This window comes from Panulirus ornatus, chromosome 63 (assembly GCF_036320965.1).
Source record: "Panulirus ornatus isolate Po-2019 chromosome 63, ASM3632096v1, whole genome shotgun sequence".
Classification (NCBI taxonomy): Eukaryota; Metazoa; Arthropoda; class Malacostraca; order Decapoda; family Palinuridae; genus Panulirus; species Panulirus ornatus.
Window position 1 is genome coordinate 12,093,236 of NC_092286.1, and position 8,982 is coordinate 12,102,217.

At 42.6% G+C, this 8,982-nt stretch overlaps 1 pseudogene; it reads right to left on the reverse strand.

Annotated features, from left to right (window-relative positions):
- LOC139745865 (kin of IRRE-like protein 1) overlaps positions 1-8,693 on the reverse strand; it is a 42,792-nt pseudogene extending 34,099 nt beyond the window's left edge.
- Between the last annotated feature and the right edge of the window lie 289 nt (positions 8,694-8,982).

The following is an 8,982-nucleotide window of genomic DNA, read 5'->3' on the forward strand; positions in this document are numbered from 1 at the left end:
TTTGGTCAGCAATTAATTGCTGAGGTGGAAATGTAATCCCTCACTTGATCAGATTAATGTAATTAGTAATGTTCCGCAGTTAGAATCGGACGAGTTACTTTATCAGGAAAGAAACTATGTTCATCGATGGTTCTTGACATGAGGCGAATTATAACTGTCAAGTTAACTTTCGTGTGTGTTACACCAAGTACAGAGCCTCATATCCACAACCAGGACGTACAGACAGACATTTCCTTGGTTTCCCCCTGATTGCTTCATATGCCCTGGTTCATCCCTTTGACAGTATGTCGTCCCTTTTATACCACATCTTTCCAATTCACTCTAACCCTTGCAGGCCTTATTACCACGCCCTCCTGCACGTCTGGGTCCCTAATTCTCAAAGTGTCTTTCACTCCATCGTTCCATCTTTTCCCCCTAGCTGTCCCTCCTTATTATTCCCTCCGCTTCCGACACAGCTTCTTAGCCATTCTCTTGCTCACTCATGCTATGCGTGTGTACCGACCATTCCAGCACGCCCTCTTCACCTCTCTCGTGCCTTACTCCTCTTACTTCCACGTCTATGTATACCCTATCCTTTTTCTTATTCGGGCTACCATCCTCACCACATTTCATCCTCAAACATCATATGTCCAACACATCCATCCACACTCTCCTGCATTATCTTGTCTGCGGCCCACTGCCGCGCATCCATACAACACCGTCAGAAAGCACTATACGATCAAACATACCCATTTTTACTCTCGCGGACATTGACCTCTCTTTCCACACATTCCTCAGTTCACCCAGGATCTAAAACCCCCTGACCCACCCTATAGCTCACTTCAACTTCCAGATTTCCATTCGCTGCCTTTTCGCCTCCCATTTGTCTAAGACCTCCCATTTCCTCCATATTTTCTCGTTTTAAACTCACACCTCAACTATTCTGTCCCTTTTAGCTTGCTGTTATTCACATTGTCTCCCGTTTTTTTCTTTCACACACACACTCCTAACCTCAGGCTCCAGCTTCTACTAGTTCTCTCTCCAATCTGCCACCAGCGCCGTGTCATCGGCATACATTTGTGTGCTACGGAAAATAAAAAAATTCCAATCGTGTTACCTCGTCTCTTAACCTAGAATCTCTGTGTCTCGCTTTTGGCTCATGGAACAGAATAGCTGAAAACATGGTTAATGCAGACAACATATGTAAATTTCATTGATTGTGTGATAATGCGAATGTTCAAGTTATGGTGCTCCAAGAGTGTAAAATTCCCTTTCCGTTTCGTACAAATAGGTTATTACAATAAGTAATCACACACACACACACACACACACACACACACACACACACACACACACACTAGGCTGTCAGGTACCCATTTATCGACCAGCCTGAGAGGTGGATGAATATTTGGATTAGGCATGGCCTGTGTACTGCGCCTAGGATTCGAACCTATGGAGGGTCGATCCCATAGCAGGCCCTTTACTTGCTTCATGGTCGGTAAGGATAATCACTGCACATCGGGGGCCCATGGTGTATGTGTGTCTGATTACTATAAGTGGTACTGGAAGAGAGTTTTTCACTCCTGTTGCCCCGTGTGTGTGTGTGTGTGTGTGTGTGAGTTCATTGTGAGGTGTGTGTGTATTCGTGTGTGTGTGTGTGTGTGTGTGTGCGTGTATCTTCAGCAGCTGCAGTACGAAGCAAAAATTCTTCCAATACAATCTCACCTCGAGATTCTTGGGACCCAATACTTTGCAACAGAACTCGACCCCCCGCCACCCACAGCCACTTCATAAGCAACCGCCAACTCCCAGGCAGAAATGAAAAAAGTAAGTCCCTCGCCTGCTTCACACATGAGCGACCAAGACCTCATGGATGATTCCTCCTCCTCCTCCCTCAACCAACTCAGCATTAACCAAACATACTCACCTCGTAATGACCGGAGAGGCAGTGAACGAACAATTTCCTTCCTTCCCTCCCTATTATTTAACTTTATTCCAGCAGACAGTCATATATTTATACACTCATCGAAAACTACATTTCCCCAGACATGTTCATATTCCTTGTTTTCCTCGTCTGCGTTTCCACACACGAACCATCTCCCTAACTGTGAATCGGTATATAGACCACCTTCATGACCATGGTGTTACTTGTGCACTGAAGACATAGAAAACCTGCTGCTCTTAGGGTCTTCTCCTCTCACTCCACGAACACAAACACAGATCACCGCAATTCTTGACCTGTGCTCCCGCCCAGCGATAATGGCTAGCTTCCTGAGCGCTGCAGGAAGGGTAGGTTATATATATATATATATATATATATATATATATATATATATATATATATATATATATATATATATATATATATATATATATATATGTATATATATATATATATATATATATATATATATATATATATATATATATATATATATATATATATATATATATATATTCATTGACAGCACGTCGACCCCTGTATACCACATCGTTCCAATTCACTCTATTCCTTGCACGCCTTTTACCCTCCTGTATGTTGAGGCCCCGATCGCTCAAAATCTTTCACTCCATTTTTCCACCTCCAGTTTGGTCTCCCACTTCTCCTCCTTCCCTCCACCTCTGACACGTATATCCTCTTTGTCAATCTTTCCTCACTGATTCTCTCCATGTGGCCAATTCATTTCAATACACCCTCTTCTGCTCTCTCAACCACACTCCTTTTATTACCACACATCTCTCTTACCCTTTCATTACTTACTCGATCAAACCACCTCACACCACATATTGTCCTCAGACATCTCATTTCCAACACATCTACCCTCCTCCGCACAACCCTATCTATAGCCCACGCCTCGCAACCATATGACATTGTTGGAACCACTATTCCTTCAAATTTCATTTTTGCTCTCCGAGATAACATTCTCGCCTTCCACACCCTGTCACTCTCTTCCGCTTCCATGGTTCCATCCGTTGCTAAATCCACTCCCAGATATCTAAAACACTTCACTTCCTCCAGTTTTTCTCCATTCAAACTTACCTTCTAATTGCCTTGTCCCTCCACCCTAGTGAATGATGCGTGTGAAGCATCTGGGGTGAACCATGGAAAGTTTTGTGGGGCCTGAATGTGGAAACGGAGCTGTAGTCGGTGCATTATACATGACAGCTAGAGACTGAGTGTGAACGAATGTGGCCTTTGTTCTTTTCCTAGCGCTACCTCGCGCGCGCGCGTGGGGAGGGGGGTGCCATTTCATGTGTGGCGGGGTGGCGACGGGAATGGATGAAGGTAGCAAGTATGAAAATGTACATGTGTATATTGTATGTTTCTGCGTATGTATATGTATGTATTCGTTGAAATGTATAGGTATGTATATGTGCGTGTGTGGGCGGGTACGTATATACATGTGTATGTGGGTGGGTTGGGCCATTCTTTCATCTTTTTCCTAGCGCTACCTCGCTAATGCAGGAGAGAGCAACAAAAATAATAATAAAAAAGAAAGAAAGAAAGAAAGAAAAAAAAAAATATATATATATATATATTTTGTGTGATCGGGGCCTGAACATGCAGGAGGGTGAAAGGAGGGCAAGGAATAGAGTGAATTGGAGCGATGTGGTATACCGGGGTTGACGTGCTGTCAGTGGATTGAATCAGGGCATGTGGAGCGTCTGGGGTAAACCATGGAGGGCTGTGTAGGTGTGTATATTTGCGTGTGTGGACGTATGTATATACATGTGTATGGGGGGGGGGGGTTGGGCCATTTCTTTCGTCTGTTTCCTTGCGCTACCTCGCAAACGCGGGAGACAGCGACAAAGTATAATAAATAAATATATATATATATATATATATATATATATATATATATATATATATATATATATATATATATATATATATATATATTCTTTCTTTCAAACTATTCGCCATTTTCCGCGTTAGCAAGGTAGTGTTAAGAACAGAGGACTGGGCTTCTGAGGGAATATCCTCACCTGGCCCCCTTCTCTGTTCCTTCTTTTGGAAAAAAAAAAAAAAAAAAAACAAGAGGGGGAGGATTTCCAGCCCTCCGCTCCCTCCCCTTTTAGTCGCCTTCTACGACACGTAGGAAATACGTGGGAAGTATTCTTTCTCCCCTATCCCCTGGGATATATATATATATATATATATATATATATATATATATATATATATATATATATATATATATATATATATATATATATATATCCTTTTTTAAGTTATTATTTAGACCTTCTGATGAAGCACATGGAGAGGTTACATGAAGAAAGACGAAAGAAGGAAAGGAATGCCACAGTTTCACAGCACGAGGAAGGAAGAAGTTGATAAGAATAAGGGAACAAAGAAGGAAAGAGGAGAATGCACGGAGAGACCACCTGGACGTCGAAAGGAAGAGACCAAAATGGGACGATGTCATCGCGAGAGATTTTAAGAACGAAGAATCCACAACATCGCTGTATGAATGAAATTCCCTCTCGTAAATGTGTGGTTCATTGACCAAAAGGCTCGCGTGGTGTAAACCCTCTTCGAAAACCCAGACTCCCCTCAGCTGTCCTGACACAGGCTCCGCCAGACTGCCCTCCTCTCTCCTCTTCCCCCCGAGCAATAATATCACAGTCGTTGTTATTCACGCCCAGGCCATGGCCCAGAGTTTGGAAATAAACAATCGACTTGGTGTTTCCCCCCCTGGTTTTATAACAATATTTGTAGGGTCTCCCTGGTATATGTGTGTGTGTGTGTGTGTGTGTGTGTGTGTGTGTGTGTGTGTGTGTGTGTCGGGGGTCCTCTCTACGTCCCATGGCATATGGTTTGCGGTTTCTATGCCTTTTATTTGATGTTGTTCGTGGTTTTCTATGCCGTATATATTCGAGGTATTCTATCAGAGATTTCTTTGACCTTTGACGTTCTCTGGCAATGGTTTCCGGGGGGTGTTCTCTGAATGGACATAACAGTTGTCCCTGGCGTGCTGCAGGACCGTGAGTGTATGTCATCCGTGGCGTTCTCGAGAGGCGAAGGAATTATTCATGGTGCTCTCCAGCCTCGCGATCTATCCCTCACTGCTCCTCACACACAGGGTCTTGCCTCCATCATACACCGGTCTGTGTTAACCTTGCTGGTGTGTGTGTGTGTGTGTGTGTGTGTGTGTGTGTGTGGAGCCAAGAGTATTATATAGGCCCAGCGACCGACATCGGTTTTGTGATTGCCATATGCATTATCCATACTCAGATAACTCCCTCAATATTGTTCAATTTAGACTGTGGGTAGAGCAATATATATATATATATATATATATATATATATATATATATATATATATATATATATATATATATATATATATATATATATATATATATATATATATATATATATATACATATATATATATATATGTAGCTTTTGGCTCACGGTCAGAACCGTCAGACCGTGCTGATTAAAGAGAGAGGGAACAGCAACTGTTTAACCAGAGCAGAGAATATTTCACATCACGAGAGATGATGAAAAAAGAAAGAAAGAAAAAAAAGATTCCAAGTAATTTAGGGAAGTGTTAATATTTGACCAACATTAGTCGTAAGTCCTGAACAATTTCATTCTGCAATTATTGTCCATCACTGAGAATTTTTCCGGTCTATCACTCGTGCGTTTTCCTCTCTCTCTCTCTCTCTCTCTCTCTCTCTCTCTCTCTCTCTCTCTCTCTCTCTCTCTCTCTCTCTCTCTCTCTGGAAAAGAGTATGACGCGTGTGCGAGTAGGTAGGGTGTGCGTCGAGGTGTGAATGATGTCACCATGGCTGTTTGATCTGTTTATGGGTGAAGCGAACGCGGGAGACAGCGACAAAGCAAAATGATAATGACAAAATAATATATGAAACAGCATCCCTCCCCCCCTCCAGCGAAGGGTGGCAATGAGAATGGATGAAGGCAGCAAGTTTGAATATGTACATATGTATGTATATGTATATTTCTTTGTATGTATATGTATGTATACGTTGAAATGTATATGTATGTATATGTGCGTGTGTCGGCGTTTACGTATGTACATGTATATGTGGGTGGGTTGGGCCATTCCTGTCTGTTTCCTTGCATTACCTCGCAAGGAAATAATATATGTGTATATATATATGTATATCTTTCATATATATATATATATATATATATATATATATATATATATATATATATATATATATATATATATATACATATATATGTATATATATATATATATATATATATATATATATATATATATATATATATATATACATATATATGTATATATATATATATATATATATATATATATATATATATATATATATATATATATATATATATATATATTTATACATATAATTATATGTATATATACATATAACCTGTCATAGTGTGTTCCAATAAGGTCAGTGTCTCTGAACTTTTGAATTATACCGTCATCAGCATAAATCGAACATTGCACGGCTCTTGCAAAGTCAGGATTTTAGCAACAGTGGATTGAGGTGGATAGCTCTGGCGTCTGGCATTATATACCACAGTCATCGCCCAACTCCAGCACACACAGGTGAAAGCGAATATTCCTCCACTCAGGTTCAATATTTAGGAAGAAAACGAATCATCGAACTCGTAAGATGAATCATAGAAAGTCCTGTGTCAATACCTCCACATCCCCACATCTCCATCCATTGGAGGCAACGCACTTCCTCTCCTGGTAGCGACTGACTGTAGTAGAGATATACATTTTCTGTTTTTTTTCTTAAATCTCCTTCAGTCTCCCCTTCGTGTCGTCAGTTAATAGAAATCAGCCTCTCATACTTAAACTGCTCCGTGATGAGAATAATCAAAAGGCACCAGTTTTATTCGGAGATCAGTGTGGCCGAAAGCAATTGAAAGAAGCGATGCATGTAATTGGGTAATGCCTAGAAAGAGGGAGTTGAAAAATAGATGAGATCATATGCTCTCTACCGAGACTGGATGCACAGTAGCTGGACAATACTTGGATTGAGTCTGCCTGAGCACCGCTTAAGGGAGTTGCACACTACCTCGGTCGGACGCACAGTAAAGTGCACAGAACCTGTGATCAGTGCATGCATACTTGTGTGTGTGTGTGTGTGTGTGTGTGTGTGTGTGTGTGTGTGTTAAGGCACTGTTGTTTGGGTGGTTGATTGCGCTGTGTCCAGATTAATTGGCTGATTGGACATTGCTTTGGCTAATTGGTGGAATGTACAATCCCTGGCTTCGAGAGGGCGCAATAATAATCCCCGATAACCATCCTTTAGGCTGTATCAACAGTGCCATCATCCTAGAAAATAGCCTTTACTGGGTTACGGATTATGTAGGATGGGTGTGTAGAATTCAGGGTAAGTGTACCATGTGTAGGGTTAAGTACACTCAGTGCTCGTATTGTGGGTGTACGACCACCGTGGGCTGGCGAATGAGTGTACAGTATATGAGGTATGTAGGTTTAGTATACTAAGGGTATATGGTGTACCTTATCTGTAGAGGGTTTACGGTACCTGTGATGTTAGGAGGCGCTCCCTATCTGTGATGAGTTTACAATGGATGGTGTGTGTATTACGCATTTTAAATGGGTTTACTGTATCTGAAGTGTTAGGTATACCTTATCTATAATGAGTGTACGGCACCTGGGAGGCTAATTATACTCTATCTGTAGTGGGTATGTAGAGGTGGTGGGTTTACCTTATCTGTCGTGGGTTTACATTACCTGTAGCGGTGGGTGGGGGGCAGAATAGCAGCAGGAGGGGCACCAAGGAGAGGCAGATCATCGGGCTGTGGGTGGAGGCCATGAGGAACCTGTAGGTGACACCCGGTTAGTTGGCTGGCTGGTTGGCTGGCTGGCTGGCTGGTTGGCTGGCTGGCTGGCTGGCTGGCTATAATTGGCCGGTTGGCCGTCTTGACTGGCTGGCTGGGCTGTGCTGGCTGGCTGGCTGGCTAGGTTCACAGGAACCTCAGCCGCCACGCACTCTCTTTCCCGGCGAGCCTCATCTGACGCACTCTTAAAATTCTTACCAGCGAGCGACTACCCTGTGACGCACTCTTCTCACCGGCCGGCTACCGCCTGACGCACTCTATTCACCGCCTGCCACCATCTGACACATTCCCTTTACCGGCGACAAATCTAAACGCACTCTAAACCATTAAAGCATCTGGTGCTCTCTCTCTCTCTCTCCCCTGGCGACGACCATCCAGCGCACTCTCCACACACCGGAGACCGTCTGACGCACTCACTGCTCGCCTCCTACTCAATGAACCAGAACACAAGTGCCGGAATCTCTCGCAGATCTATACAGTATACACCAAGATTTCACTAAAGTCACGGAATACGTGTAATATACAACACACACACATACACAGAATCCTCGTCCAAGAGACGTGAGAAAACGTATGGTCAAAATTCTCTCCTAAATCATTAATCCTTTTTTTACGTATATAATTTTCATAATCAGTCTATTTTAGATGAGATCTAAATTCTAAAATTCTATAGAAACACTGCCAGAGAGATAAGAAGGAGAATTATATACATATTTTTTTTTCTTCTTTAGACACTGTAGTTCACTGTTTGCTTGGCGGGAAAAAGAGAGTTGAAAAAAAAAAGAGAGAGAGAGGGAGAGAAGAGCCGACTCGACTCTGAGGAGAGGAGGAACATGCAGGCCCGCGCTGTTGCCACACCACCGTCCGTCCTCTCGCTGGCCGAGACTGCGAGTGTCCAAGGCGTTCGGGGTGAACCCCATCGGGGAGGTTTGGCACGCCAGCGCAAGCGCACTCGCGTCCCTCCATAGCTCTGCGTTAAGCTGCAGTGTTGCAACCACTTATTGACAACTTCTTTAAGTGTGTGTGTGTGTGTGTGCGTGTGTGTGTATCTTTAACTTTTGTAAAGATGTTAGATTTATGTCTGTGTGTGTGTGTGTGTGTGTGTGGTGATTAGCCTCAACGGTCATTGGCTGTGTGTGATTAAGCTCTTGGCAACTACCTAT